The sequence below is a fragment of the Neofelis nebulosa genome, chromosome 1 (genome assembly GCF_028018385.1).
Source record: "Neofelis nebulosa isolate mNeoNeb1 chromosome 1, mNeoNeb1.pri, whole genome shotgun sequence".
Lineage (NCBI taxonomy): Eukaryota > Metazoa > Chordata > Mammalia > Carnivora > Felidae > Neofelis > Neofelis nebulosa.
Window position 1 is genome coordinate 45,219,494 of NC_080782.1, and position 19,086 is coordinate 45,238,579.

The 19,086-nt window shown below is 39.5% G+C and overlaps 1 pseudogene; it reads right to left on the reverse strand.

Moving 5' to 3' along the window:
* Positions 1 to 3,300: 3,300 nt before the first annotated feature.
* On the reverse strand, positions 3,301 to 3,911 carry LOC131509849 (small ribosomal subunit protein eS8-like; annotated as a pseudogene).
* Between the last annotated feature and the right edge of the window lie 15,175 nt (positions 3,912 to 19,086).

The following is a 19,086-nucleotide window of genomic DNA, read 5'->3' on the forward strand; positions in this document are numbered from 1 at the left end:
AACCTGAGGATGTGACTGAACTGCTGAAATCTCATGATAAAATTCAATGGATGAGGAGTTGCTTCTTAGGGATGAGCAAAAAAAAAAGTTCTTTTTTGAGATACAATCCATTCCTAATAAAGATGCTGTGAAGATTGTTGAAATGACAACAAAAGATTTGGAATATTACATAAGTGGAGTTAAAGTGGCGGTAGGGATTGATTCCAAGTTTGAAAGAAGTTCTGTGGGTAAAATGCTATTAAATAGTCTCACAGGCTACAGAGAAATCATTCATGAAAGGAATACTTGACTGATGGGGAAACTTCATTGTCGTCTTACTTGAAGAAATTGGCACAGCCACCCCAACTTTAAAGAAACCACCACCCCACCGGTCAGCAGCCATCCACATCGAGGCCAGACCCTCCACCCGCAGAAAGATTATGACTCGCTGAAAGCTCAAATGATGGTTAGTATATTTCAGCAATAAAATATTTTTCATTAAGGCATGCACGTTGTTTTTCAGACATAATGCTATTACACACTTAATTGATCACAGTGTAATATAAATATAACTTTTATATGCATGGGGAAACCAAAAAATTGATTTGACTCACCTTATTGTGGTATTCACTTTATTGCTGAAGTATCCTATGTACTTCAAGTTTTTACTTGTTTTGTAATATAAATGCCGCTAGAAGAGAGACTTGTATTTCTTGGTTGTTCAATTACGTTTTGTGAGTTGTCAGTATCACTACTGCTGCTGTTTTTCCTGTCTGGCTTTTGCCTTTTATTATGTGTAGTTTTGTTGCAGAGATTAGAAAATCTAGCTAAAATATATTCTTCCTGCTTTATCGTTTTTTTTAAAGTTTTTCTTTGTGCCATATTAGGCAGTCAATTTTTAAAGTTAAATTGAAAGGAGAGTGTTCTCTCCTTGCAGTATACTTAGTTTATTGGTCCCCTAAATAATTATAATAATTACTTGACTCACCCAAAGTGTTAGCTTTCATAAGAGATTAAGTTACTTTCCTGCTTTTTGTAAATTTCCCCTTCATTGTCTTCAGGTCCATATTGTAAGTGTCTGTATTGTATCTTTCAGTGTGCTAAAAGGTTGAGTGCAACCTATCTTTTTTGTACACCATAATCTTCATCCACACTTTAATGATATAAATAGCTTGTTGACCACTTTAATCTCACATGTTTGTTATATTCTGGTTTACCTTTTAATTTCAGACTTTATTTAAATGTTACAGTTTATAATGACCAGCATATTTTTATCCATATTTCCATCATACAGGATTCTATCTTTAAGCAACATGTTATTTAGTTTTCCAAATTTTGGGATTGTGTAGAAATGGAATGATATTCATTTAACAAATGCTGAGCACCTTCTCTAAGCCAGATACCTGAGAGACTGAATATACAAGTGGACAATGGCCAGACCAGATATAAATATAAAATTCTGACTCAGAACCTACAGCAGTCTGCCCAGAAAACAATCCTATTGTTTACCTTAACCATCCAGGAAGCCAGCTTTCTATAAGTCAGACTTGGAGGAAGTCAGATTACTGTCTTCTGTAACGTTAGTCTAAAATGGCCAGGACTTGATTAATAACTGACAGTTTCCCTAACATTTGTCTCCTTTTCCAACTTAGAACCAACTAGAGAAAGCTCAATATGCTCCTCTGACCAATCACATACATGCCCTGCTTCTAGTAAGCCCACCTTTAGCTTCCCTTTGACAATAGCCTCTAATCGGTGCATACCTGAGGTCTTCCCTTTTTCCACTATGAAGCTTTCCCACTGCTCTGCCTGCCTTTCAGTCTCCATGAAAATGCAAGCAATGGTGGTGGACTCCCTTGCTATAGCAAGCTCAGGATAAATAGACTTTGCTCGCTCTCATTTGGTTGGTCTTCATTTATTTCCATTTACTGTTGTACCAAGATTACTAGATCAAAGCAGAAGCAAAAACAAAACGCTGTCTGCATGGAACTTACGTTCTAGCAGGGCAGTGATGGGCAGGCACAGTAAAACATGAAAAATAAGTTACACAGAATATTTGAAGGTTATAGAGCAGGGGAAGAGGCATCAGGGGACTGGGGGGAGGGGTTTGCAATTGTGAACAAAGTTCTCAGGGAAAGTTCCGCTGAGAGGGTGACCTCGGAACAAAGACTGGAAGAAAGGGAAGGAATAAATCGTATAGATATAATGCCAGAGGAGAAAGCCTTCCAGGCAGAGGGAACCTCAAAGCAAAGGCTCTGAGGCATGAGTTTGCACGGCAGGAAGAAAAAGGTGAACAAAGGGGAAGGAGGGGAAGAGGAGATAGAGGCCTGGATGGGGGTGGGGGGCAGATCACGGAAAGCTTTGCTGGTCATCTGAAGGATCTTGGCTTCTACACCAAGTGAGCTGAGAAGCCTCTGAGTGGAGGAGTATAGGGTCTGACTTAGGTTTTAAAGAAACATTTGGGCTGTCATGTTGAGATTAAATAGGGTGACCATGTGACCCAGCTTGTGCAAGACAGTCTTAGTTTATGCCTGTTGTCCTGGGTGACTTTCCTATTCAAAATGCCCAGATTTAGAGAAAGACAAATACCACATGATTTCACTCATATGTGGAATTGAAGAAACAAAGCAGAACATATGGAAAAGGTGGGGGAGAGAAGAAAATAGAGGAAAACAAACCACAAAAGACTCTTAACGATAGAGAACAGACTGAGGGTTCATGGAAGAAGGTGGGTGGCGGATGGGCTAAATGGGTGATGGGTACTAAGGAGGGCACTGGTTGTGATGAACACCAGGTGTCACTGAATTCTCCTGAAACAATACTGTATTGGAATGCTAAAGGGAGGGATCAGCATCGGGGAAGGAAGTCAAAGATCACTCCACTGTTGCTTGCCCAAGTAACTAGGAAATGCATTTTTCATTAACTCAGGTGGAGAAACCGGGGCCCAGATTTTAGAAGATGACAGTGTGCTTTGGGGAATTGTACTTTTGAGTGGTCTGTTAGATAATCACGTGGAGATGTGGGGCAGGCAGTTGAATGAGTTTGGAGTGGAAGGGAAAGGGGCAGGGTAAGTATATAAACGTGTATTCTCCACGGGTTGGGGACAATGTTCTACAAATATGCAGTTCCCTGCCCAAACTATATAGCATAGCTCTGCCAACTGTTTACATGTCAACTGAGAAGTCAGTTACTGTATGTTACCTTCCTTTCAGTAACTACGTCTTCTGTATTCTATTTTTGTGGGGGGTTTTTGTTTTGTTGTTGGTACTTGTTTTATTTTTCACTTTAATTACATGAGGGACAATAGGCGGGGAGGAGAATTTATTCGCCTTTCTGGGCCTTGATTTTCTTCAGATAGAACTCCAGCCTCCTGCCCTCTGGCACATAGCCATGTCCTCGGCCACGCTGGCCTGATCTTGAAGCCGTGTATGCAAGAAGCTTGCCTGGCTGAAACTGCTCCTTCAGAAGACGCTAATCTTGGCATTCTTTTTCTTGTCCTCCTGCTTCTTTGAATTGTCATTGATTGTTTTGTGTTTAAAATCTCATCTTCGGGAGTCAGTCTGACCCCCTTCTTGCAGCCCAAGTTCAGTGCATAGTGGGACCCGTACCACTATTGGGACAGTGTGTGGTTAATGAGAATGATTCCATTCTTCACCAGGGTTTTGGTGGGACCAGTTGGTTATTAGATGCATTGTAGACAAAGTCAGTAATCCTTGTTCTGTGTGTATAACACTTGGAGCCCCAGGGTACGTTCCCCACATCCAGCCTCCAGGCATGCTACTTGTTGCTGCCTTGTCTGAACAGACTGTGTGCGGAAGGTGGGGGGGGCGGATGGAGGCCAATTCATTGTTGGCAATGGGGCATCCCAGCTCACGCTCCCTCTTCTCATGGCAGGGCTGGCACTTGTGTTAGTTGTCCTGAGCGATGCCCATTGCAAAGTGCTGGCTGGAAAGGAGATGCTTTTAATTTTGAAGTGTAATAACTCCAAACAGACCTGCGACAATGTTTATTAAACTTTGCCAGAAAACAGGAAGCTCGTTGGACCTTCAGATAAACTCCTACTTCATTTCTGAGTTATTTTCTTCAGAGAATAATTTTTAATAATGTTTTTCTATTGCAAGTATATTTTTTCTTTTTAGGGAGGGCAATTATTAATGGCCCTCCAAGTACTTACTGTACTTCTTTAACCATTTTCATCTTAGTCATTTTTTTTAAACCTAAGAATTATGTGATTTTGTTATTCCCTCAAACATATCCTCCTGTCACTGACCTATTGTGCTCTGGGTAACTCCTAGTCCTTTTAAAGAGTTCATAGAACGCTAGTAGTCCTTTGTTGCGCTAGTTTTCTTTTCATTGTGTGTTACAGATTTATTTCCTATTTCAGAGCATTCATGTTTTGTTTGATTGCCTTGACAGGGAAAAGCAGAGGTAACAGACTATTTTCTTCCCTATCTCTTGTATTCCGAGTCTCTGCCATCCTTTCAGAAGTTTTGTGCTGGCTTGTCGCCTTTGCTTACTCACCTTTCAAAACGGACAATTTCTATTCGAGTCCAAGACGGTAAATACGGTTTATTGGATGAACTGGACGGGGTAAGCCTCAGAGAACAACTGTATCCTTTCTCACTGTTGCCGTCACTCTGTGTGATGTCAAGCCTCTTTTCTGTGGCCCTGATAGTACTTGGGATTTCATAGCTTTTTCTGTCATGTTCAATAATAATAAACAGTCTCACTTCCCAGGCGCAAAAAATTTTCTGTGTAGTCTGATGTCACAGCGTCAATATAACTTCCGGGTTTAGACTTTTCACCCCCTTCCTCTGCCCCAGTTTGAGCCTGGTTTTGTCTGGATGCCTCCGGTGGAGAAGCTGGAATATAGCAGGTTAGCTTTTCCACTTAATTTGCCTTTTACACTTCATCTTCTACACCACAGATAGGTTGGTGAGAAAAGGGAAAGGACTGTAAAGTCAGGGCAGGCAAGGCTTGTAGTCCAGTTGATGTCCTCAGTGCTGGTGGATGAGCCTACAGGGGACTGGTGTGCGTCCCCACTTCTTGCCCGATGGCATCCTGGGCCAGAACGTGTAGTTTGTGACTATCTGATGCCGATGCCTGCCTTCTCAGGTTAGGCATTCAGTAGTATGAAGCAATATATATACAAAAATACTTGGCATGGCCTGGGTTATCTATTATTACTACTCTTGCAAGTATGATACTACTGTTGCCACTTTTTGTAAGAGTACTTTTAACTTGATTTTGGTTCATTTTGTTCAAATATGAGTGTAAAAGAGGTGGTATTTAACTAGGAGATCATACCTGCCAACTTGGCACTTCAAATGTAGGGAAATTGTATATATTACAGAATGATTGCTCTTTTATATAAAAAGAATACCTTGAGTATAATCCCAGTATTAAAAAATATATATCTAGTAACTGAGGCTCAAAGGGGGAAATGGGGCTTGCCTATTCACTAGATGCTAACAACAAGGACTGGAATAGGAAACTTCAACTTCTATCTCTAAACGAGGGTCTTGGTACCAGTTGTCTCTCCTCCTGAGGGAAGAAGGTGTTTCACATCTTTATGACTTAGTGAGTATAGAGGATTTCTGTTCAAATAAAATGACTAAAAAAAAAAAGGATTTCTTCTGCCTTGATTGTTCCTGTTGTCTTTGCAGGTAGCCTAGTTGTGACGCAGGCTTTGATGGATAAGGCACCTTTCCCTTAAGGAATGAACTTTGCCTGTAAGGAGCAGCAAATATTTGTGAACCTTTTCATGTAGCCACCAGATGTCACTCTAGACTAGCTTTTGTCAAATACCATATTCATTGTTCTCAAATTTGCTTAAGGGAAAAAAAGAGGATCAAATAAATGCCATGCATCTTAATGTTTCAAGTCATAAGGAATTTTCTGTGGCTATCTTCAGACAGACACCCAACCATGAGAGCCAATCTTTCAATGAAGGAGGATGCTGTGGATTCTGTTCTCCTGGAATTATAATTTAGTGGGGTAGGCAGAATTGGACACGCAAGAAATAAAGACCCGTTACCCTGACCCCTCTGCATGCAAATGGAGTTGAGCCAGACAGCAGAAAACAGAGTGAGTGGAAGGAAAAACTGACAACATTGTAGGGGAGAAAGTCGCAAGTTTTGAAGGATATTTTAGATTAAGATCAATAGAGTACAGGACCTGGGAGAGGCCACTTGGTGAGTTGGGAAGTGGTAGGAAGGAAGGCAAGATTGAAAGCATAGCAGTGTGACTGAGCCAGGCCTCTTGGCCTGTTGGGAGGACTGTGGGAAAGTCAGCCATGCTGGAAGGGGTAAGCAGGAGAAGAGTGAGTTACAAGGCTAACAGTGTCTGCCGATGTTCAGGAGCACAGGTTCTAGAGCTAGGCTGCCTGGGTCCAAATCCTAGCTCTGGCCCAAACTAGTTATTGTCACATGCTTTAGGACATGCTATTTACCCTTGTTTGGCCTCCATTTCCTTATTTATAAAATGAGATAATACCTCACTCATAGGGTCATGGAAAGATTAAGTGATAATATTTTTCAAGCATTTAGAAAAGCGTCCAGCACTTAATAGGCATTTCATTATGTATATGTTGGATAAACAAGGTTCTGCATAGTACAAGGCCTAAGAAGTGAGAATAAGGTTAATGATTAAACACAGGCCTGTGATGTGCCCAGTTCAGTGCCTGTTCATTGAGCACTATATATCAGACATTGGGATAATCTCTGTGTAAAACTTAAAAGTGTAATAGTGTGGATGATAACTTCTATGTATTGAGCTGTAACTGGTGCTAAAAACTAACTTGAGTACTCTAATTGCATTACTTTATTTAATCTTCCTTAAAACTTACCAGGTAGGTATTATTATTATCCTTATTTTGTAGATTAGGGAAATAAGACCAATAAGGAGTAATTTGTTCAAGTCACAGAAACAGTAAATGGCAAAGCTGGGATTTTAAACTCCAGAGCCTGATCATTTTAACCACTACACTAAATACCCAAGAGGCATTGAAGAATATTATGAAATCATATTATTTTAGAGCCAAGATGGGTTTACTTGATATTGTAGTTCAGCTCTCCCAACCTATGGGTGAAGAAACACAGTCCCCTAGATATTACAGGATTTGTTTAGGATCATTTGGTGGAGGGCTGACAGTATAAGAATTTATATTTTCCATTCCCAGTCTAGTTCTGATCAAAAGAGGTCTTGAAAGTACACAGCTGAAGAATCAATCCAGTACGTTGTTATTTTTATTTTTATTCAAAGAGACTGTGCTATACAACATCTTTGGCAGGGCAACAAGTGAGAGTACCATGTTTTCTCTTCGCTAGATGGCTATCTAGCAGCAATTTGAAATATTTTTTTCCTTTACAGATGTAGACTAAAATGTCCCTAGAGTCCATTCACTGTTCTGGTCTCCCTGCGCAAAATATGCTGGTCTTTGTTTAGAGCACTCCTTTTTTGTATGATAATCTGTTTTGTCATGTATCTCCCCAGTTACAAGACCTGCTTCCCATGGCAGAACCAAGGGGAGGTTCAGGGATGTCATCTTTCCACAATTTCTTTCACCTCCACCCAATTTTGCCCCTCAACAAATAATTCCATCTAGCAATGATTTTGTGATGCACTCAAAAGTCAAAGTAAGTCACTTCACTTTTCCCAAATCCCCATTCATCCTGTCCCCCAACTGGCTCTAATTTCTAATGTGTAGAAATTCTGTAGCTGCCATGGGTGGCCCTCAAGGCCTGTGAAGATGGGGTGTTCTGGTTCATGTCTGTCCTTTACCAAATTGCCTGTTGTGGAGAAGACTTTCAATTCACTCCACAAGAAGTAATCCTTTGCTACATGAAGGGAGAAAAATATCAGGCTAAGGCCATTTGTCATGGTTTTGCTTGTCTGTTTTTTGCTGGCATTTTTATCTTGCTCTGGGTTTGTGTAAACTCTAGTTGCATTACAGAGATCTCTGTTGTTTAGGGCTTCATTAAAGAACAGGAGCAAAGGGTAAAGAGGAAACCTGCCTGGGGAGTATAGCATTTAATCCGCAAATGTGGGTTAGGTAGTGGGCATAGTTTCCCAAACTGTATTCCTTGAGTCACTGGTTTAGTTATGCTAATAACTGTGCAGTAAGGCCTAAGAAGTAATATATAGCCATTTCTTAGTGTCAAGGAGCTCATTAACATAATAAAGGCACCAAGAAATTTGGTAGTATAAAAGAGAATAAATTAAATGTGTTTGAACTGTATTTTCCAAACTTCCTGAAAGTGTGGAGCACCTACTATCTGACATCCTACATGAACACTGCTCTAAGGAACACTGTGGAAAATGGTAGTTTCATTGAAAGAGCGTAAGTTTGGATATGTGGAAATACTACTTAGCTGCAGTCAGTCCTACTTGAAATAGGATCCAGGGACTGCAAGTTCCCAAACTTCTTACTACTAGACTGTACTATGTAAGGAGCTCATGCTGAATATCAGTCAATCACATCACCAGGCACTACTGGGCTCAGGTAAGGAATCCATATGTGCTATTTCATGGTCTATTATAAGTCTGACACTTTGAGTAGTATTAGCTGTGGTGATTGTAGGTAAGTCACTTGACCTTCTTGATCTTAATTTCACTTTCTCTCAAATTATGGGGTTGGAAAATAAACTCTGAGTTCTCTAATTTTAAACTTGGTGATTTTTCAGAGTCCAGAGTTTTGGAACAAAATTGAGTAGTTCTATTCTAAATCTCTGACATAACCCAGGAGAGCCATAAGAATCTGACCTGCATATTCATTTCCAACTAGCAAAATAGAGATGTTTAAAATTCTCATTCCGTCCTAATTGAAGGAGCAGTAATGCTAGTCATTCAAAAATACAGTTTTTCCCTTAATGTTATTGTTCAAAGTCCTTCGATCTTCTGGGATACAGAGGCTGATTGTCAACTTCAGCAAAGCTGACTAGTGTTTAAATTGTGCTTGTAATAATGGTGTATCTGTTTCTCAGATGATGAACAGATTTTGTCATAGGCTTTTTTTTTGGCACAATTGGGATGTGAAATATAGAATGAGGATAACTGGAAGATTGATGAGGATTTTAAAAGCAGCATGGTACTCCAGAAGGAGTGTGTGCTTTTGAGTCATGACACCTGAATTTAAATTCTTTCTCCATTGTGATCACTATCTCTGTGATCTTAGACACTGTCATTAGCCTTTCTTGGTATTCATTTTCTTATCTACATCCTAAAGTGCCTATTACTTTTGTAGTTTTTTTTAAAGGAAAGATATGAGTGAGAAAAAATATAAAATTAGAACAGAAGAAGTGCTCAAGGAGAGCAATGTGGAGATCATAAAATGACAGCTCCCCAAATATTGGTTTCGATGCAAAGATCAAGCCCACTAACATTGCTCAGATGATTCAATAGAAGACGAACAGAGCTAGAGGTTTGAGGAGTTTGGAACCCGTGTTTATAGACCAAGGACAGAGTCAACAGCCTGCACAGGAATAAGGAGAATGTCAGCTATATGGGCTAGAAAATGGCAACATGAACAAGTTCTATTCTAGTAGGGGATCAAGACAGACCAGAGTGGAGAGTTTGTTAAGAGAGCTCTAACTGGAAGGAGGTTGAAATAATGCTCAACAGGGTGACAAGGCTGAAGGTATCAAGTGAGTTAGTGAGAACTTAGCAAAGTTCTTACCCTACATGATGGAACTGAGTTCACTTAATCATAAGTGAAATAGATAGACCTTTAGGGGGCCTGCAATTAACAAAAGATCCCTCAGTGTTATTTGGGATCTCTCCAGAGTAACAAGTCATAATTTATATAGCACTTTTCAATATCCAAAGCACTTTTGCATACATTATTTCAGTGGAGCATCCCATAGCTAATAGGTCTGTCCATGGTACAGTTGGAGAACCTGAAGCTCAGAGAGACCAAATGATTAGTACAAGGATGCACAGCTGACACTGGGAAGAAGGAAGATTGGTATAAAAATTTAATTCCTATAACTTAGTTTTTCCAAGAATAAAACAGCATCTTTCTCTAAAAGTGAAAATTATCAATTTACATCCATCCTGTTGACTTGTACTAATTGGAAGGGAATTGTGGGAGATGAGTTTCCCTGCAGAGGTCAATAGAAGTGTAGCTGTTGATGCGGCTGACACAGCTCAAGGGTTATGTCTCAAAATAAGCCAATTTGTTGTTATTTAGCTCTAAAATAATGGCCAGTGCCAATACAATTACATATTTGGGAGTATTTACACAAATTTGTACAAGTTGAAAAATAGAAGTGCGGGCCTTTATTAGTTGTGGATGGTTTAGGTCAGAGAGGATAAGTAGATTGCACTCAAGCTACCACTTTCTCTTTCCACAACTATGATAGACACCAGTAATTGATCATGATATACTTTTCCATTGGATCCATATGAGACTTCATAGTTCTTATCAATTTTGTGTTCCTTTTTTTAAATATGAAATTTATTATCAAACTGGTTTCCATACAACACCCAGTGCTCATCCCAACAGGTGCCCTCCTCAATACCCATCACCCATCCCCCATCAATTTTGTGTTCCTGGCAGGAACTGATAATTTTTCAGAATTGGCTTATTTGCCATTCCTACTTTAAGCATAGACCTGCCCAACAGTCTCTGTTAGCTTTTCAGTTCAAAGCCATATGTAAAAACCTGTTGTATTTTGTAGGTGATATCCAAAAATTAATTTTAATTCCCTTTATATGGCTTAAACCTATTAACAAGCTAGCCTGCATTATTACAATTGTGTAAAATTATGTAAACATTCCATAGAACAAGAAATTTGTACAGGAGCTGACAACTGGTAGTCTGTTCTACATCTTTGAGGATATTGTCAGTTCTGCTTGGTAAGAAGACAAAGTGGCCCTCCAGTAGTCATTGGTGAATTTCCCTCTTCAAAAACATGAGTGTTATGTACTTACCTCCTGCAATTCTATAATTTAATTTTATTCCAGGGACCCAGAGAAGTCAACCATTTCCCCTAGGAAGGAAATCTCTCCAATGCATTGTTCTAGTTCATGGTTACTAGTTCAGAAACCAGTTATTTGATTCCTAGAGTGTAAGACCTTGCTTTAAATTGGAGCCTCACTTATGTTACCATAATTGAGCTCACGGCACTCAATGTAACAAAGCAACATAAGAGTGTAGGGCTGTTTTAGAGCTAGGGATATATCAATCACTTGGGGAGTTTTCTCAAAGTATATTTGCTTATATTTTTACCTCTATTTCCCTTCTTACCTCTCATCCCCCAGTTTTCACTTATTATAGTTTCTGTGCAGGTAGGGGACTTCTGAGAGTAAATGTATCTATTTGAGAAGTTCCTCTAAGTGATTCTGATACCTAAATCTCCCCTCCTTCACCACCTAAATTCGAACTTGTGATGTAATGAAAAGATCACATAAATTTTAAGTTGAAAGACATTGTTGGATTTACCTAAGTATACTTCTTTATTACTCAGATCTTGTTTGGTTGAAAATGACAGAAGCCCAAGTCAAACTGGGCTTAGGAAAAAAAGAAGTTTTTTAGCTCAGGTGCTTAAAATGTTCCGGGTTGATTCTTGCTGGCTTCAGGTACAGATGGATCAAGAAATCAAGCAATATCATAAGGGACTTATATTTCCCCATCTCTTTAGCTCTTCCTTCCTCTGTATTGGTGTTCTTAGTTTCTATGTGGTGACTTGGAGATTGGGGTCCCTTAGAGATTACTTCACTGTGATAATTCAACAAACCTCCAAAGAGGGAGAAAATTTCTTTCCCCAGTAAATCCTCCAAAGGCCTTAGCTTCCACTCTTTGGTCTGACTTGTCTTTTGGGATCATTTCTGAACCATTCACTATAGCCAGTGGGGATGTACAGCCTAATTAGCTTACTTTTGGAGAGAGAGGTCTCTCCCTTAATCAGTAAAACCTTGGATTGTGAGTAACTTGTTCTGTGAGTGTTTTCACAAGATAAGCGAACATTTCTAATAAACTTTAACTTGATAAATGAGTGATGTCTTGCAATATGAGTCGTGTGTGACACCAGATGTCATGTGATCACAAATGAGCCAATGTCTCCTCTCTCTCTCTCTCTCTCTCTCTCTCTCTCTCGCTGCAGAATTGTGGGCGACTGACTGTCTCCCATGCGCGGGTGCTCGGTCTCAGGCCAGGTTTTGGCAGAAATCAGTGATTTTTCAGAAGGTTGGAAGGTGCTCACAACTGGCACTAGTGTGTTTTTTGTCCCTTCAAAGCACCTATGGACAGCCCTCCGCTGTTCCATACAAGAGTGAGCTTAGAAATGCTCTGCTTCATTCTGGGTCAGGCTGCCTGCAGATCAAGACTCTTTCCTCGGCTGCCTTGTTGCCAGTTACATTCAATACAGTATATGACAAGAGTTTATTAATACTGTACTGTAGACAGGGGCATTAAGGAATCTGCCCTTGGAATCATTGTTGCACTATATGCTAGCTAACTTGGATGTAAATTTAAAACAAAGGAAAATTTAAAAAATGTTAACAATTTTAAAATAAATAGATAAATAAAGAAATAAATACTGTTCTGTAGTCAGCATCCATGTGAGCATATACAATGGTCCCCAGGCAGAAAAAGATTCCATTGAGCCAATAGATAGCAGTGATTCCATTAGTGATAGTGAGAGTCGTCCTACAAAATAACCTTCCTCTGTTTTGTCTCCCTCACATCAGCCACTAAAGTTTTCAAAGGTAAGTGCAGGTTAATCTGTTTATTTTTCTTTAGATTTTGTATTTTGTTATTTTGTTTTATATTACAGTATTATTTTTATATGAATATTTTGGGGTTGTGGAATAAATCATCTGAGTTTCCATGATTTCTTATTGGGGAAATTTGCTTTGATATATAAGTGCTTTGGATTACAAGTATGTTTCTGGACCGAATTATGCTCCTAAACCAAGGTTTTACTGCACTTGCCTTTATAGTTGTTATGGTTGTCTGTGGCTGACATCTATTTTATGCTGTTCTGTATATTAAATATTTTATATATTCCCCTGTTCTTAGATTACAGGCTCATTATTTGGAGAACAGGTGTGATTTCTCCTGAACCTCATAATCTGGAATTAGTAAAACGATAGGTTTCCCACAGGAAAATTACACCAGAGGAAAAGGAAATGAATAATCATTTTCTAGGAAATGACATCACTGCTTTTGGCCACAGTTTCCTATATGCAAAAGAGAAAATATAAATCAGTTGATCTTATGAGTCACCTAATTATTTTAATTTTCCATGAAAAGGGGAACTGTACTTTGTATCCTTTTCTAGTACCTATTAAATATTTTACATAAAAATATATATGCACATACATATGTCCATGTGTACATATATTACTCATACAAGGTAACTGAAACACCAAGAAGTCACCAGAATCACACTAACAAATATGACAGGGCCAGTTTTATATTTCCCAGTGGACTTTTTTTTTTAACTGGACCATGCTAAAATATTCATGTATATCTTACGTTTTGCATATTAACCCTTTAAAAATATATTTTAATGTGTGAGAATCTCTTTAAAAATAAGCTAGAACTCAAAGGTATGTGTCTCAAATGCTGTAATTTTAGGTATTATTACCAGAAGTAAGCAAGTAGATCAGAACATTGAGAAGAATGAACATTGGAGCAAAGACTGGATCTGTGTCCTCATTTGGGGAGGGAATAATTAGTTTAAAAAGCCTCTATCTGCCTTGACTGCCTTTCTGTCTGTCTTGCGACCCTCCTGCTTCCGCGGGCGTCATTTCATAAATGGCTTCTTCACCCCATACTTAAAAAGATCTTCATTCTAACCCATTAAACAATAAAAATGTGGCCCTTTTCTAGAAAATGGCCTCTCCTACTTCCCTGGCTATCATCCCTAAGATAATAAGCTGATATTAATACAAATTTAGATTGGAGCAGAGTTTTTGGCAACTTTTAAATCCTATATTAAGTCCTGTGTATTTCAAATCAAGTTCACTTGTTTTTATTTTCAGTCTCAGACACACAGATACTGTTAGCTAAGAATTTGAAATCCAAACCATGGGCCTAACACAAGATACTCTGTCTCATTCATGTGAAAATCACTTCTCAAATGCTTATTCTGTGTAAAGCTGGGTGATACATAAAGACAAATTGCTGTCTTATAGAGATAAGACCCAGGCATAAATCATTACAGTACAAGATAGATGGTAATAATGTGCTGCGGGTGAGGAATGGATGGGTTGCTGGGGGGAGGTAAGAGTATAAAGAAATTACTGTGGTCTAGATGGACTAAAGGGGTGCTTTGCTTGGACATCTTCGGGCTACAAGTAAATGAGTTACTTCAAATGTGCCCATGCTAAAGTCAAAATCATGTTCATGTTTAATTCTGGAAAAAAGGAAAGATTTCATGAAGGAGAAGAGGTTTAAGCTGAGCCCTGGAGAGGTGACTAAGATTCAGAATTATGACCACTGCAAGAAATTTTGCTAAAGATTCCTATCCTCCCAGAGAAGGAACACTTTAACCCATTCACAGTTAGCTTGGGGTAACAGCCAATTGTTAGAATTAAAAGTAGCCACCCTGATACTGATGCTGATTGGAAGAGGAAATGCTAAGCATAGCCGCTGCCTGAGGAGTGAAGAAAAAGCCACAGGAGCTGAAGAGCACATCCTGTGTCAAATAGTTACTAAGAACAAGGAGACACCTATAAATTTAAAAGAGAGATCTATAGATTTAAAAAGACTTTTTAAAAATAAGACAAGGGGCTCCTGGGTGGCTCAGTCGGTTGAGTGCCTGACTTCAGCTTGGGTCATGATCTCACAGTTGGTGGGTTTGGGCCCCACATCGGTCTCTGTGCTGACAGCTCAGAGCCTGGAGCCTGCTTCGGATTCTGTGCCTCCCTCTCTCTCTGCCCCTTCCCCGCTCACACTCTGTCTCTTGAAAATAAATAAATGTTAAAAAAAATTTAAAAATATATAAAAAATGAAATAAAATTAGACAAAATTGGGAAGGCAGTAGGAAGGCCAGTGATACAAGTGAAATATTTGGAAAATGGATGTACCCTTTTCTGAAAATGAAATGGTCATTCTATAGGCAAAAGGAGGGACATGAAAAGGGACGAAGTGGTCTGTGTTTTCTCACCCTAGATAGGCTCTGTTCTGGGTACTGAGAATACAGCAGTAGACAAGAAGTCCGGGCTCTCAGGGAGACTATCTTCTAGTGTGTGAGAGGGAACAACTGACAATTACATACGTAGTGTGTTTTTTGGCAACCTCTGTCTCAGGGCTAGAGTTTGAATCCTTTCCAAATAATCTACCCCAACTATCCATTCTAGTTCTTAGTCTTAATTTAAGATTTTCTTTATTAGCAGTCATTCAGTAATATTTTTATTATTTTTTTAATTCATTCATTTATACATTGATTCAACAAATATTTAAGCACCTCTGATAGTGCAGGCATTGTGATGGGCATTAGAATACAACAGGGAACAAGATGGACAGTGAGCCTTGCCTTAAAGGAACTTGTTTTCTAGAACAAAGTTATTCTAATAGAACTTTCTATAGTGATGGAGATGATCCATATTTGTGTTGTCCATTGTGGTACCCACTAGCTACTATGATAAAGTATAGCTAGTGTGATTAAGAAACTGAATTTGTAATTTTATGTATCCTTGAACAATACAGGTTTGAACTATGCCAGTCCAGTTATATGTGGATTTTTTACAGGACAGCCCTGTATATGTATTTTCTCTTATGATTTTCTTAACATTTCTTTCCTCTAGCTTTATTGTAAGAATACAGTATATAGTACATATGAGATATAAAATATGTGTTAACTATTTGTTATCAGTAAGACTTCCAGTCAACAACAAACTACTAGTAATTAAACTGGGGGAGGAGTCAAAAATAATCAGAGTTTTGATTGTAAGGGGTAGGAGCCCCTAACCCCCCTAGTTGTTCAAGGGCCAACTGGAATTTTAATCTAAACATAAATAGTCATATGCAGCTAGTGAGCTGCAAGCTAGTGAGCTACTGAGTTACAAAGCATAGTTCTATTGTCTGCCACTCACAGAAAGAGTGATCCACAATAAACCGGTAATACTTAAAGGAATAATTACAGATTACCTTGGGTGGGATGAAATAAGAAAAATGACTTCCTGGGGCACCTGGGTGGCTCCGTTGGTTGAGTGTCCAACTTCAGCTCAGGTCATGATCTCGCAGTTTGCGGGTTCAAGCCCCGCATCAGACTCTGTGCTGACAGCTCAGAGCCTGGAGCCTGCTTCAGGTTCTGTGTCTCCCTCTCTCTCTGCCCCTCCCCCACTCATACTCTGTATCTCTCTCTCTCTCTCTCTCTCTCTCTCAAAAATAAACATTAAAATTAAAAAAAAAATGACTTCGTAAGTTAGAGAAAAATGAGAGGGAATGTATTTTAAGGGTTGATTGGGCAAAACATGTTACCACATTAACTTGAGATCTGAAGATTGACTAAGAGCCAATTAGAGAAAGACTCTAAGGAAACAGAGGGAAGAACCCACCGATAGGGAGATGGCTTGGCATGTTTGATGGACTGAAAAAGTAGTTGGAGACTGCTAAGAAGTGGTGTTTACAAGAAAAAGTTGGAAAGGAGGCAAGAGCCCATAAGGTAGAAACCAGGCAGTGTGTGTGCTGATTCCATGCTATCTCCTGGGGAGTACCTGGGTCTCTTTTCCAGCACCATGGTCACTTCCTAATCTCTTGTTTCCCATGGAGCCCACATTCCGGAGCACCTCACAGCATCTACCAATTACATTCGATCATCTGCCTACTCTGTTATGTGATTAACTATGAAAATAACCTTGCCCACCACAAAACAAAAACTTGAAATTAGACAAGGCCCATGCTTGCAATAATGAAAACACACTAAATACTAATTTAACAATGTTGTATTTGAGGTGCTTGAGTAGCTCAGTTGGTTGAAGGTCCGACTTCAGCCCAGGTCATGATCTCTGATAGCGTGGGTTCAAGCCACTGGTCAGATTCCGTGCTGATGGTGTGGACCCTGTTTGGGATTCTCCCTCTCCCTCACTTCCCCACCCCACTCTCTCACTCTCTTTCTCTCTCAAAATGAAATAAACTTAAAAAATGTTTTTAATAAGATTTTAATTATAAATGACTAAATGTAAGAGAACTGTTCTTTTCATTTTTTTAAAACATTGTTAGAAGGAAAGTAGCTTATAAGGCCTGAGAACATTTATTTCCTGAAAGCTTTTGAGAGAAAACACAGAGGAAGTCAAGAGAATAGAAAATTGACTTAAAATAGCTTAACTATTTTTTTTAAAATTTTTAACGTTTATTTATTTTTGAGACAGAGACAGAGCATGAATGGGGGAGGGGCAGAGAGAGAGAGGGAGACACAGAATCCGAAGCAGGCTCCAGGCTCTGAGCCATCAGCCCAGAGCCCGACGCGGGGCTCGAACTCAGGGACCGTGAGATCGTGACCTGAGCTGAAGTCGGATGTTTAACTGACTGAGCCACCCAGGCGCCCCTAGCTTAACTATTTTTAAAGCTGTCAATCCTTGTTTTGGAGTTTCTTCTCTAAATGTATAGATATTCAGACTATAGAGATTAGTGATCTATGCATGGAGATAGTCATTATGCAGATGAAATGCCTGTGGTACGGGGTGCAGGCAAATAGCTGTTTTTCAGCTGTCACTTTTGTGAGCTTCACTGATTTTAAAAATTGTCAAGAACTTGGATTTTAGAAGGTAAATTCTTCTGGTGAAATGCTTACATACTTTATCTGTCGAATCATGGATAATTGTTTGGGTTCTAGAGCCAAGGAAATCACCTTTAACTGCTAAAGAAAAAAATGTGAAATGTCATTACGCGCTTTGTTTTCTAGAAATAGAACTTTCAGCAAAAGAGCAGTATGTAGTCCAGATGAGCTAATTATTAATCTCTTATGATTAATTTTGACTTGAACGACTGTTTAAACCTCTCATCCTGTCTAGTCCAACACCAAACGTGTATCTGTATTCTGTATTGGCAGGTTGTTTTTCATAAACGAATGTGATACTAAATCGAGCATATAAAGAAGAGCATGTATTTTGAGCTAATCGTCATACCAGAAATACCGGGCTGTAGACTTGCCAAAATTCTTTCACAAGCATTTTGTCATTGCATACTCTAACAGCCTCATTAGAAAGGAAGGTATGGCATGAGGCTTAATCTGCCTCTTACTTACAGCGACCCTGAAGTCCCCCTCTGTCATGTCCTGGGTGATTGAATAAAATAGGGACATAATATGAAGTTAGAACACGGGCCATTTGCCCTTCTTTTTCCTCTTCCTCCTCTCCCTCCTCTCCCCTTCCCCTCCCCTTCTTCCTCATCCCTTCTCCCTCCTCCCTGATGGAGGGAAGAAGAGTACAGATTCTCCTCTATACCTTCTTTAATATTTACTGTCATATGTTGGCAAAAACACAAACGAGCTGTAACAGTACCTTGGATTCAGAGAAAGAAAAGTCTGTGTCAATTAGGAATCTTGGTATTATAAGCAACCAAAATTTGGTGCTGAGCTTCCCCTGTCAGAGTGGTCAGAGAAGCACAAGCTTGCTCCTTGAGCTACATCTTTGCACATTGAAATGGGGGAGTGTGGTGCGTGTAAGGGGAGTGGGGATGGGGGTTGCTAGGGATGACAGCTGAGAGGGAGAGCTCCTTGGCCCCTGCATTTCCTGAAAAGAGATTTTCTTCTGTTAGGAATCACATATTTCCTGTGCCCACCCCAGAACCACTCTTCAGATCTTGAGCAATGGAGTGCTACTGCGGGTCTGAGCTACCTAAACATGGAGTGAGTGGACAAGATGACAACTTGAAATAGGGGACTGTTTATTGCTAGTACAGTGAACATGTTCTGGGTGGTCCTCTACCCAAATCTTACTTTGCTGACCCTCTCATAAATCAAACCTCTAATCTTGACTTTTTTTTTTTTTTTTTTTTTTTTTAAGTATCAAGAGTCAATCCCCTTCCCTAACTGTTCAGGGAACCAGAATTCATCTCTCTGCTTTGCTCTCATAAGGACTCTCCAGTCACAAATGCCCAGAGGGGAATTGGGTTACTCCAGATGGCTTTGATCCATGCCAGTACTCTTCATTATG